The sequence below is a fragment of the Lasioglossum baleicum genome, chromosome 10 (genome assembly GCF_051020765.1).
Source record: "Lasioglossum baleicum chromosome 10, iyLasBale1, whole genome shotgun sequence".
NCBI classification, from domain to species: domain Eukaryota; kingdom Metazoa; phylum Arthropoda; class Insecta; order Hymenoptera; family Halictidae; genus Lasioglossum; species Lasioglossum baleicum.
In genome coordinates, this window is record NC_134938.1 from 4,785,023 (window position 1) to 4,798,884 (window position 13,862).

The window sequence follows — 13,862 nt, forward strand, 5'->3', positions numbered from 1 at the left end:
ATTTCCGTCGAGTGCTGGAGGGAGAGAGAATGCTGCGATATTTTTCAGTCCTTCACATGCTCGAGTGTCTTGCTGAAGACACAATTTGCGATACTTGAAACTTGCTTGCTCAGTCGAATTCGTATTAAATGGCGCGGAGCTTACATTTTCCGAACTTCGTGCGCTAAAAATTCTCGCAAAAATACTGAGAATATTCACCTTGCCCGTAGATTGCAAATAACATTTATGGAAAATATTACCCACCGAACCACATTTTCTCGACATATTTTCTTACATAGTAGATGCGATCCGTTACAAAATATTTATTGAAAATATTAAAAATCTCATATTAAAAACAGGAACCAAAAATAACAGTTATTCTAAAATTTTCTACGATAAAAAGCATTAATAGAAAGTTGATTATTATTGAAATTTAAGATAACGTACACGAAATATAAAGAAAAAATTTGAACACCGAAATGAAGTTGTATTCTTTAATAATAACTATTACAAATTTCTTTAATCGATAACTGTTATGAGCGACCGAAATAAACTTCTCCCATTGATAACTGTTATAAGCGATCAAAATAAATTTCTTTCATCGGTAACTGTTATGAGCGATCGAAATAAATTTCTCTCACTGATAACTGTTATAAGTAGACACCGGATCTTTATGCAAAATAAAAAATGTTTGCATTGATTGCAAAACACAGGAGCGAAATAGAAAATTCTTTTTTCCTTTAATTGTGTTATTAAGCTGAAATTAATACACCGATGTCCTTAAATCTTCGTAATTCGTTCACTGCTTTAAATTGCACGTGCCCATTTTTGTCACAAATGCATAAAATCCGCAATCTAGTTATAAGTGATCGTAATGAATTTCTCTCTACAATAAGAGAAAAAATTTTCGGTTACTTATAATCCTTATTTGTAACCAATACGATTTTAATCGATGAAATACTTGTTATTCCATGACTTTCTTTCTTTTTTGCCATAGCAGTTAGGGTCCCTGATTAAAAATATTAAAAAGCTTCAAAAAGAACAACCGAGAATGGAGATTTCCTTTGATAATGATCCCGGAGAATTCCGTCAGCTATCATCGAAGGAATCAATCATGGCACGAGGCCGCAGCCTCGAGTCAGCTTTCCGTTGTAATTGCATTGTTGGTGCAACAATAATGGGGCATTGTAGCCTTTCGGGTGTTTCGCCAAGTTCCCGTGGTCTCGGTAAACGCTTTCGCGGTACAGAGGCTCGTGGAATTTCGCATTAATATCTGAGGAGCGTGATTAAATGGAAAAGGTATTCCCAGGAAGAAGGATGGGTCTTATGGTTGCGCGTAAACTCCGCGACTATGAAGGATTACAGACGGCCACGGGGCTGCAGAGATTTTTGAAAGTATCGACAGCGGAGAAGTGGGCAGACCTGGAACATCGATTATCCGCGACGGGGAGCCACTTCAATAGCCAACCATACTTACGGAAAAACTACCCTCGCATTCACCAGTCGAGAAATATTTCTTTTCGTAAATGATGTAACCTTCAAGTGACCTTTCAACCTCAAATTAAATGAACGTAAAATATTGTTTGCATCTCGCGAACAAGACGTTTCAATGACTATCTGCGGGTAAACTGACATAATGGACCACAGTTTTCAAGTATTCACGGTACACGCCGACTTCCGGCGAATTCATCTGTAAACGAGAAAAATTTTCTTTCTGTTTTAAGACGTCCAGACCACCGTTAGTTATTTATTTCTTGCCTCGTCGTTTAACGACCACTCGGTGCTATTATACTTACCGTTCTGCATTTAGCATTTACCAGGGCTTGACTCGAGCATATTCTTTTCTTACGGAGCCCACTCCTCTCTCTCTCTCTCCTTCTCTCTGCTCCCTTCGTCCATCGTTCATCGTCGCACAAGGCGAGTTTCTATGTTTTTCCTTCGGAAATCTGGGACAGCAACCAAATGTCGGTCTCCCCGTTTCAGCACACAGTATTCAAAATTCTATTTACACACGCGGCGTTTGTAAGTCGCCAGCTATAACCACGTTTACACCGGACGACGTATCGCCGGACCTCGCGAGCGGTTTCGCGACCAAGGAAAAATTCATGCTCTAATAAACATTCTCCGGTAGGAATCCTTTCGCAAACGGCATAACGCGGGTCCATTAATTCTCTCCGGCGGACGTTGCAAAATGGACGCCGCGACTTTCAACCGACACGTCGCACCAACTCTCCTTTTTTTCCTGTTTCATCATTTTTTTTAAATGCACATTTACACATTATAAATACGGTTGATCATTTTTTAAATACATAATCTATTTTATCGTATCGACTAATGCGTACAAAAAAGGCACATTCAGATCGAATTGAGTAACCTCCTCCTTTTTCGAAGTCGGTTGAAAACATCATTAATTAAATAAGTCAGAATGAAAATCAACGGGATATTTTCATGCGAAAGTTTATTTTCGGGACACCCCGCACTCTCATTATGAATATATTCCACAGAATACGGGATCCCGGCGCGTTTCGCATTCTTTCGCGCATCGGGCAAGTAAATCAGGTCGAAACGTTTACGCTTTTATGAAATTTTCAACCGGAAAAAGCGATGTGACATCGCAACGGCGACTCATTAAAATGAAAATGTGCCCGGGCATCGATGGTCGAATAATACGCGTTCGTTTACTTCGTATAATTAATTTGTAACAACGGCGATCAGAATGCAGCTTTAATTAACCGGTTTCTGATTTATTTAACCGGTCGTCTGGTCGACCAAGAACTTCATGATTTCGCGTGGATTCGGACAATGATAACAGATATGCCCTGATTAACACCATTATCATAGCAAAACAAATCATCGTTAATTCTGGTTCGGCAATCCTCTGTTAATTCGTATCTCGGTTCGAAGTTACCTTAAATGTCTCCTATAATAGGTCACTGTACTCGTCTTGAATCACGCTATCAGATAATAAATAAGAAACCATACCGTTCTCTATGATTTTTGTCCGCGTTTTTCGCGTTTCAACCGCACGGTGCGACATTTCTGAAGCGTCATCTTCGTGCGTACCAATATCGAGTGGTTGCTTGTTTTATAGTCGTCCATAAGCGTGTCCTATCCGTCTCTCGATCAGTATTATCAAGGCCGGCAGCGACGACGATAAGCCAGTCCGCAGTTTCTTCCTTATTTCCCCCGATAAAATCAGCACGGTCGTCCCGTGGTTCCTTCGGGGTTGCCTTCTGAAGTGGCACGCAAAGCCGAAGTGCGCAGTAGCCTCGGCCGTGCTTTGACTGACAGTAATCCTCACGGGGAATAATATATTGGATCGTTCCCTCTTATGATTATCGCCTCGTGCAATATACAGGAACATACAAGGAAATACTCTTTGCAACATTTAATCTGGGCCGCGCCGAGATCGAGAATACGCGATAGTTCGCGGAACAGAAACGAGAGAACCATTAACCGTTAGATTTCTTATCGCAGAACGAACCCGCCGCGCAACCACTGTCGCCAGTACAAATGAAACAGCGTAACCGGCTGAAAATGTTAAAGAAACAACTTTTTTGCTTCGCCGAAATTACAGTAGATTTTTTTCGTGTCGCACTTAAGTGAAACACCCTGTATGCAACCTACAGTGGGTGTAAAAAGTATTCGTACACCCTTTAAAATAGAATAACTTTTTTATAATTGTACCAATCGACCTGAGTTCTTTTATAATCAATTAGAAGCATTGGTTTACGAAATGATATGCAGAAAAGATTTTCCAAAAATTATAAATTACAAGGTTACAGGCAAACATAAAAAAGGCATTCTTAAAACTTTTTTATTTGGGTCCTTAAAAATGTTTTAAAATATGTGTTTTGTACATCTATAGTAGTTACACACATGCTGAAAACTTCATCGAAATCGATCAACATACACACGAGATACAAGCGGTTGAAAACGGTGAAAATCGTAGTTTTACACAATCCACAGAATCGTACATCTTTCGATGCTTGTCGTTTTTTCCTGCTTCTACCGATTTCGATGAAATTTTCAGCATGTATATAACGAACATAGATCTACAAAATATGTATTTTAAATTTTCATTGCGGGCCCAAATAAAAAAGTTTTAAAAAATGCCTTTTTTAGTTTTTCTGTAACCTTGTAAATTATAATTTTTGGAAAATCTTTTTTGCATAACCAATGCTTCTAATTAATTATACAAAATGATTATACAAAAAAGGTCGTTCGGTACAGTTATAAAAGTGTTATTCTGTTTTAAAGGTCGCACGAATACTTTTTACACCCACTGTATCTTCTTGTTAGTAGATCAATCTTTAAGAGGGCCCTTTTAAAAACAGCTTCAAAGCTTGAAGTACAGTTATTGAACAAATATCAGAATATCTCCGGGAATATTCTGAATTTTCATTCAGCTTAGACGAGAATGTGCTTAAAACTCATTTACGATGGCCATTAAAACGTGTGCTGTTAACAGCGAATGCTTTAACAGCGGTAGTAAAGATGGGAAATATTAATAATAATTTTTCTATGTCACTGCGACAAAGGGAAAACGACAGAAAGCTGGAGAGGAAAGTTATGAGCATGATAAAATTCTGAGGAGAAGTTTTCAAAGCGGCGTTCGGTAAACAGTAACCAGTGTGCAACCTTTTGTTAGAAAACTAATTTATATCGGCGCGTGTGTGACACACATTTAACGTTTAATAAAACTTCGCGTGGCAATACATGTTGTATTGAAACCGGCCCGTTTCTTGTTGAAATTGTTTCAGCGTAGGTTAAAGAAAAAAAATAAAACATTTTAACAGGAAAATTTTCATTGCTATAGGTTAAGGGTGAGATTGATTATATTTTTTAATCGATATACACTGGTAGACAAAATGATAAGCCAAGGTTTTTAGCAATGAACATTCGTGTGTACATATATAAGGTACCAACTTCTATATAATATACTAAAAATTAAATAACTCGTTCAAACCATTTATTATTTCTACAAAAATTGACTTTTAGTGTGGGCAAAATTGAATATAAAAGGCACTTTGAATATAAAATAAGAAAAGTATTGGAATTCAACAATATTACACAACTTTTGGCAGTTTCAGTAATGCATGGACTGTCCTTTACGTTGTACCACTTCAATCACTCTTCTTGGTAAACTTCTATATAGATTTTTTATATCATTTTGATGTATGCTTTCGCAAGCTTCTAAAATTGCTGATTTCAATTCGGATACTGTGCTGTACTGCTTTCCATCTTCGTATAATATTCTTGACAGTCTTGCCCAAACGTTCTCGATAATGTATAGGTCAGGAGACCTTGCAGACCAATTTAATGCTTTATATTTTCCGCTTCAAAATAATTTTGACTGTGCGAGCAGTATGCACAGCTGCATTATCTTGCTCAAATATATATTTTCTGCCAGCAATTCTGCAAGTATATGTTCCAATTTGCTCTTTAATTAAATTTATGTAGCCAGCACTATTCGTACAGCCTTGAATAAATTTTATTTCCATTTTTCCTCTATAGCCGATTCCTCCCCGTATCATTACTGTACCGCCACCACATTTTCGACGACTCAAAACCCTTTGTTCCTTTCTGAAATCATGGAAATAGTAGTTTTTAGTTTCTTTTCATCCGCGAATATAATTCGTTGCCACTGAGATTTCACGACATATATGTATATGAAATTTTGTGTGTGTAGGTGCATCGATATTTTCGATCCAGTTGTTCGGTAATCGCTTGCAATTTCTCGTTCCTTGACGATGCGATGATTCCGTCATTAACCGGCGCGAAGAGCGATATCCGGGAAACTGGACTCGCGTCCCCAACCTTTCCGTTCCGGTATAAATTACTTTGCACGGTGCGGTTTTACCGTAACGCGACCGCGTCGCTGCGGCCGTCGGGTCGAGCCTCGACTTTAACTACTAGCAATTATACTAGACACCGGTGTACGGCATATCGTGCTTTAATTACCGAAAGTTTCGGACTCCGCGGACCTTTGCACCTGGCCTCACCGTTAGCCACCGGTTTAACTCCGCATTCGGCTAATCCTTTATCTGATTCTACGAGCGCCATAGCGGCTAGGAGCTTCTTAGACCCGGCAATGCTCATATACTCGGTTTCTACGCATTCGATTGCTGATATCGATTTAATAGCCGGCACAGAAACATCGACTTTCATACTCGCCGCGGTTTAGCTTCTGCTTTAAAATTTTATTATAACGCGTATGAACATTGTGAGCCACAAAACGTGATCAGTTGACTTATTTCTATGCAAAATAAAAATAGTCTGCATCATTTGCGAGAGACTGCAGCCAGATAGACATCTGATTCATACTTTAATCATTTTACCAAGCTAAAAACAGTAGATTCACGTGATTAGCTGAAAATTTGATTTTACAGCAATCTTAAAATCATTTCTATCCGGCTGAAAATTGATTTTACTCCATCTTGAAACCTCTCTATTTTGTTTGAAATTTGATTTTATTCCAGCTTAAAATCATTCTTATCCGGCTGAAAATTGATTTTATTCCAGCTTAAAATCATTTTTTGTCCGTCTGAAAATTGATTTTACTCCATCTTAAAATCATTTTTATCCGGTTGAAAATTGATTTTATTCCAGCGTAAAATCATCTTTATTCAGCTGAAAATTGATTTTATTCCAGCTTAAAATCATTTTTATCCAGTTGAAAATTGATGTTACTCCATCTTAAAGTCATTTTTATCCTTATTTATTCTTATTTATTAATTTATCCGTATCATTTATAAGATTGGCATTATTAAATCATCGTAACTATTTCACTATTTCACTATAATCTGTGCAGCTCAGGGAGACACATAAAATCGGCGTTGTGACGAAACCCCTCCCTGCAGGAATGGACGAGTCCGTTGGTACGAGAGTTTAGGTTGTTATTCACTAATAATTTTAATATAATAGAAATAAAAATGTCACCTACTCATTTGTCTTACAAATGCATAAAATACAGAGTCTGATAATAATATTTTAATGTAATGAAACTAATATAATAATTCTATTATAGTCCTCTGATATTTGCACTGTTTGAAATTGCACCTACTCATTGGTCTTACAAATACATACAATCCCGAATCTGATAATAATTTTAATATAATTAAGATAATATATTGATACTGTTATAGTATTCTAATATTTTCACCGTTTAAATGGCACCTACTCATTTTTGCCATAAATGCATAAAATCCGCAGTCTAGTGATCAGTAGAGTCTTTGATATTTTGATATTTTTATATTATCGATCCTATCTAGGCGAAAAGAAAGTATGCTCTTGTTTAATATTCTTCGACGAGGACGAATGTAAACTAAAAAATTCCATCCATAAACCTTGTCGTACTAGTTTCGCTTCTAAGTACAGTGAAACAAGAAGTATACGCGTCACAAAGTTCTTGATATGAATTTTACTTCACAGACAGGTCAAACATACCACGTAGAAAAAAAGCGCACATGACCTTTGGTCATAGGACGGCATTTTACGATGTCTTTTTATAACAGCACTCGCGCGGATTACTTTAGTGTAAATAATTCGCTGGAAGTAAAAGGAATTTTGCATTCACCGCGAGTGCGTATGTAGATTATAAAATGCATTCATTTCAGACATTAAATATTAATAATGTTCATTGTATTCAATTAAAATATTTAATGATATTAGTAACATTATTCATTTCTGTTATTTCGAATATTAATATTCAACGACCGAGAAAATATATGCTTCTATTGAAATCAACATTTCTCTTGCCACTGCATGATTAACGCGAAAATCATTCTGAAGAGCATGCTCGTAAAACTACGTCCTGAAATTTCATGTACGGTGGAGCCAAAAAATATTTTAAAGGTAAAAGGGAGCGTTTTCAAAAATCTCTCCTCGAAATCCGCGTTCCAACTCCTCCGAATAAAACTTGTTCTTTTCCATTTTTGTTTTGACGAATTGTTCGACAAACTCGCGGAACAGCCACGGTCCATTGAATCCCGCGGAAGGTAATTAATTTTTGTTGAGCTTCGAAGCGGCAACTTCGTTAAATTACGAATCCCGGTTGCGGCATACTTAAAATTCAACCATGGACCCGCTGATTCCGCGGCTCGAAGAAAATTTCAAGCGTCGCTGGATAAAGGTTATTATCCAGATTCTCGGATCGGGAGGTTGCCGCAGTGGATGTCGGGCATCATCGATTGAATATCTAATTTAATTTAACAGAACGAGTTCTTCGTCCGCGGCTCGGCCCGCCTCCGCGGAAATCAGCTTATCTACTTAGGACACTTCTTCCGCTCGAGGATACAAAATTCGCGAACTCCTCGGTTAGTATATCAGAAAATGGCTTGAATGCAACCGAAAGAAGGGAGGCTGGCAGCCATGTTGTTGTGGAGGGACAAAACGTACTAAAAAATCGAAGAATTACTCCAATTTAACTCAAAATATGATCAGGTTTCCTTGAAAATTGGCATTCCCACATTTCTCGGGTCGCTGAGTATGAATCTGTTGTCAAAATTTCATTTTTAAGCAGAAATTGTTCGAAAGTCGTGTAAAACTACGTTTTGCACCATTTTCAACCGCATGTAGCTCGTGTGTATGTTGATGGATTTCGATGAAAGTTTTCAGTATGTGTGTAACTACTATAGATCTACAAAACACATATTAAAAATTTTTTTTAACAGCCCATATAAAAAAGTTTAAAAAATGTCTTTTTTATTTTTGCATGTAACCTTGTAAATTATAATTTTGTAGAAAATCTTTTTGGAATATCATTTCGTAAACCAATGCTTCTAATTGATTATAAGAGATCAGGTCGTTTGGTACAATTATGAAAAAGTTATTCTATTTTAAAGAGCGTACGAACACTTTTTACACTCACTGCATGTTTTGGCGATTTAGGTGATTTAATAACAAGTAGAATGCATCATCTCGGGCACAATCAAAATGGACTCGATGCAAATAAAATATTGCACATCTTCCAGCACCGATTTAATCCGTCGGTTAATGCTCGGTAAAAGACTATCTGTACAATCGATTTTACATATAATTCCTCGCAAAGAGAATATATCGTACTTTTTTGTCCGGATTACGATACACATGTACGAGTGCATAAATATCGATGCGAGATAAGCTCTCGAAATGCCGAGTGGCCCTTTAATTAGACAGGTATTTTGTTGATACGCTTCTGCGTCGAATACAATCGCGGCCATTCGTTAATTAATAAAAAAAAAACAGCCAAAGTAAAACGACGCTGAATCGACATGATTCCGAATACGCTTTTCGTTTGTAGACGGTCGGCGTTCGCATTCGCTGGCGAGGTATACGTCTAATTACACAGTAACCGGATAATATGACACAGTTTTTTAATTGGAGGGATCGTGGCTCATAATTACCCGATAATATCGAATTATAGGTATGTAGGCCGCGCGTCGGGGAACGGTGTCGAATTTTGCGCGAAAACGAGCAAAAATAGTAGACCGGCGGTCGATCGATGTTATTCTATCTACAATTCCGGCGAGATAAAAACCGTAATGATAATTACGCTCGCACTTTAAACGAGTATGTGAGACGAAAAGAAACATCCATTTCTATGCATTACATTTTTCGCGACCGTTGGCACGGTAATAATTTAATGATCAAATAACGAACGAGGGCGAAATAATTAGAAACGAATTTTATCTCTGGGTAATGGCCTCTCGTTAAATCGAAACAATTTAGATCCAAAAAATTATACTTATTCGCGGCCCGATTGAAAAATACTCCCGGAAGATTCGAATCGAATCACGGTTCCCAGGGCACATTGTGCATTTCGGGAATAATTAAATGGTTTTCGGACGGTACGTGGATTTTTGGGAAGTGATTTCTTTCCGCCAAATAATGCGCAAACTGTACAGTAACGAAGTAAATATGCACATTAAATTTTACTCACTTAATTCGTATATGTACCAACACATAAATACAGGCTTCTCCCTTGATAAATGATATTTGAAATAATTAAAAAATGCTGTTTTCTTTACAATTATCTAAAAGAGCGAAAGTTCGTCGTCATTTTGATACGTGTTCGCGTTAATCGACGACAGTTCTGGCGTTGATTCGAGGCTCGTGAAATTAATTTCCCGTGCGAGGGTAAACCGCGTGTCGCGTCCCTCTCAGTTCGCGGTAAAAATGATGCAGCACAAGGGGACAGAGAGCAGTCCTTTAATTTTGGTAACGATCCACGTTGGCACGCATGTGCAGTCCGCGGATTGCTTAACGAGCTCCGGTCCGATGCATCGGCCGAACTAGTCTGCAACTGTAACGAGCTAATAGTTCCACCGGAATCTTGCGACTCGCAATTCGATTTTCCGGAATTCCCAAAATATTGCTGGAAGCTGTCCTCTCCATTGCTCTCCGCTCCAACTTTTAATAGAACTCGCAGCAAATTTAATGTCCAATTTCTAAAACTGTCTGGGAATTGATATTTCTGGAAAGACACGCCACTCAAAGGATCACTGTATTCATTATTAAAAGAGGATTTATTGTATAAATGCATTTGAAAAAATTCATTTAGTCAGTTTGCTGGACACAACACCATGCATCTTTCGTCTGAACTTTTTAAACATTTTTTCAAGCACTGATTTCACCCCTTTAACGCGAGAAGCAGGAAAGAAATAGGGTTGTAGGGTAAGGGTGCTCAAGTCGTGACTCTTAGAAAAAAAACCGTATAAAACTTAGAATTTATAGATTTTAAATGTGTTACTCAAAGCTTGTGTTAGTATTGTTGTTATTTATTATAACGAAATTAGGAAAATCTATATTCTTTTACGTAAAAAATAAGCTAAATCTTTAAAAACTTACATCGGTACGACTAAAGGAACCGGTTTCCTAAAGTAAGACTAATTCGTACCTAAGAATTCAATTAAGCAACAATGATCATTAAAACGTACCATTCATTAATCTGTTTACATAACACATAGGTGTTCAGTTAGTACAAACATCACATACAAATTTCTTTGTTCTTTTGTGAACTCCAGCGTATACATCGTGCACCCATGATTTTTTCATTTCAACCATCGAATCACGTTTTCCTCCCGATCTTCTCCACAAATGAAACAAAACCAATCGCTTTTCATCTTTTCAATTTTTAATGCCAATTCCTTTTTATTAATTACAGCGTTTCTTTATTTGCCGTATTTTTTATGTTTTCTTTATTCTGCGTTGATGTTATTTCGACTTGAGGAACATTACCCTATTAATCAAGGAATAAAAGTTTTGTAAATTCATTTTAAGAAGACGGTGCCTCGTAAAAAATTCTTTCATCCTTTAATAATTGTAATACGTTGAAAGTACTAAATTCTATTCTATTTTACATTGTACCTATCCATTTTTTCCATAATTGCGTAAGATCCGCAGTCTAGTCATAACTTACTGTGCTGTTGTGCGAGGTTTCATAATTTGTTGAATTTACGTGGTCCGATAAGTTCCCTTGTTAGCGTCGAGCGTGTTAATTGAAGTACAAAAACGCGATCGCGGGAAGCGAGAACGGGAACAGTTATACGGAGCGTTGGAAAAAATGTGTGAGGCGTGGTTTAAGGATCGCGAGGAGTTAAAAGAAAATAAATTTACTTCCGGAGATCTTCCAAATCCAGGATTAGTTCGAGATCGCGTTGTGATGCGAGGATGCAGACGTTTTTATGGTGGCTGTAAAGATCTTCGTTCTTCCCGAGAAAATAAATCTTCTATGTCCGCTTGTACCGTGTTCAATTGTGTACGCGCTGTACGTTCGGGCCACGTCTACTACGCAGGTAGAATTTGTGAGTTTGTGCCATTCGCCTAACTGGACACGACCCTATATTTGTCTGATTACGCTGGCTAGCACACGACGCGTCTGACCGAACATGAAACCTACGCTAATACTACACACGGTTTCATACTACTTGTCGGATTGAACAGTGTCCTATTCTACTTGCCTGCCGGGTACACCTGCATTATTTACCGGATAAAACACGTCCTCGTGTTGCGGCGTGACTGACAACGGATTCTTGGTCACCAGATATTTTTTCTGAAGAACTGTGCATACAGTGTGTCCCACAATGTTTCATCGTTTTACTGAACAACAAATAAAACGTCTTGCAGGCCCATTACTATTACGAATACCGATCAGCACTTCACTTAGTCATTTCTGTCACAAACGCGTAAAATGTGCCTGAAACCTACGCTGATACTACACACGGTTTCAGACTAGGGTAAACTGCACAATGATTGGCACCCTAAGCCAAGATCGTAGTAAAAATCATTTTATCTTATTTTGAAATGTTTAAACGAGCTTAACTTGCTATTATTATAAGCTAATCGAGATTTTTCAGCAAAATCGAACAGTTTTACGAGTCCTAAATCCTTTATTATAAAATATATTCAGTAAATAACAACCGTAAGACAAATAGTACAGTCATTGGCACAGTAAGAAGTAAACGTTGGCTATTTGTTTTATGATTAAACATATACTCACTTGTTACAGCTGTTGGACAGTCCGAAATTAGGTTATAAACCAGATATTTTTTCTGAAGAACTATGCATACAGTGTGTCCCACAATATTTCATCGTTTTATTCAGCATAAAATGTAACTTTTAGGCGCGCTACTATTACCAATACCGATCAGCATTTCACTTAGTCATTTCTGCCGCGAACGCCTAAAATCTGCCGTCGATTGATGACGCACGGGTTTGTCCTTCTACATTATGGAACACTCTGTATCCCCTTGCTCGTTAAGAAAGACAGCTTGAATGCCGTTAATGGTCTTCCCCCCCCCCTGACGAAATGGATAGCCGTATAAAAAAATGACCCTTGGTCCTTGGATTCATCCCGACCTATTGGCTCCTATTACGAGGACTGACGTAATTGACTGATGGCCATTCAGACGACGGTCCGCGCGAGAATAAATCGAGACGGTGAACCGCTCTCCTCCTGCTTCGCCACCGATTCTCCCCTTTTGTCCAGTGTCGCCAGATCAAGACCAGAGCTCGGCAAACTCTATATAGTCACAATTATGATTATTGACTAATAACTTAATACAGGCTGACAAGAAATAACGGAGTTAATCATTTCTTATTATAATTCTGTCAAATTGACGAATTTTGCAAAACCAAATAATAACAACCATAACATGGACCTTTAGTATTCATATATTTAAGAAGTTTCGAAATGGCCACCCTTTGCGCCGATACAGAGGCTCAAACGTGTCTTGAAATTTTCGGCAATGGGCCGCAGCTCTTCTGGCGTCATTCGGTCTCACTTCTGGTACAGAGATTTTTTCAATGACTCCAAATTTTGATGGGGCCGAGCACAGGCCCTGGCCTCCAAAATCGACCACGCGCTGTAGTCCATCGGGTTGAGATTCGGTGAGTACGGCGGCCATTCCACAGATGTGATGAAACCTGGAAAATAGGCTTTGCACCACTCCTGAGTCGTTTTCGCCCTGTGGGCCGGCACGGAATCCTGCTGTAACGTCCATTCCGGATCGCCGAGGTGCTGTTGGGCCCACAGAAGTACGACGGCTTCGAGAATGTCCCGTACGATACACTTCTTGGTTGATTTTGACCCCTTGATCCACGAAAACCGTAGCAAATCCCATTTTCCAGGTTTCATCACATCTGCGGAATGGCCGCGTGACTAACTAGTGCCATGTAGTTATGACTAACTAATCAAAATGTTTTATCTAATGACTATTTTGCTATGACTGACAATCAATCAGACTATTAGTGATTTTTAATTATTAGTTGATTTGTGCCCTACTTTGATCAAGTCTTGTCTCCCACTCTACCCTTCTACCACGTTATGCCCCCAAATTAAGCCAGCAATGGCAGAGGAAGGGTAACTATGTTCCCCTGAATTCTCCAGCGAATCCCACTGA

The 13,862-nt window shown here is 38.3% G+C and overlaps 1 protein-coding gene across 17 annotated transcripts in view; it reads left to right on the forward strand.

Moving 5' to 3' along the window:
* Unc-13 (unc-13) overlaps positions 1-13,862 on the forward strand; it is a 697,844-nt gene that overhangs the window by 453,994 nt on the left and 229,988 nt on the right. The window lies entirely within an intron of this gene.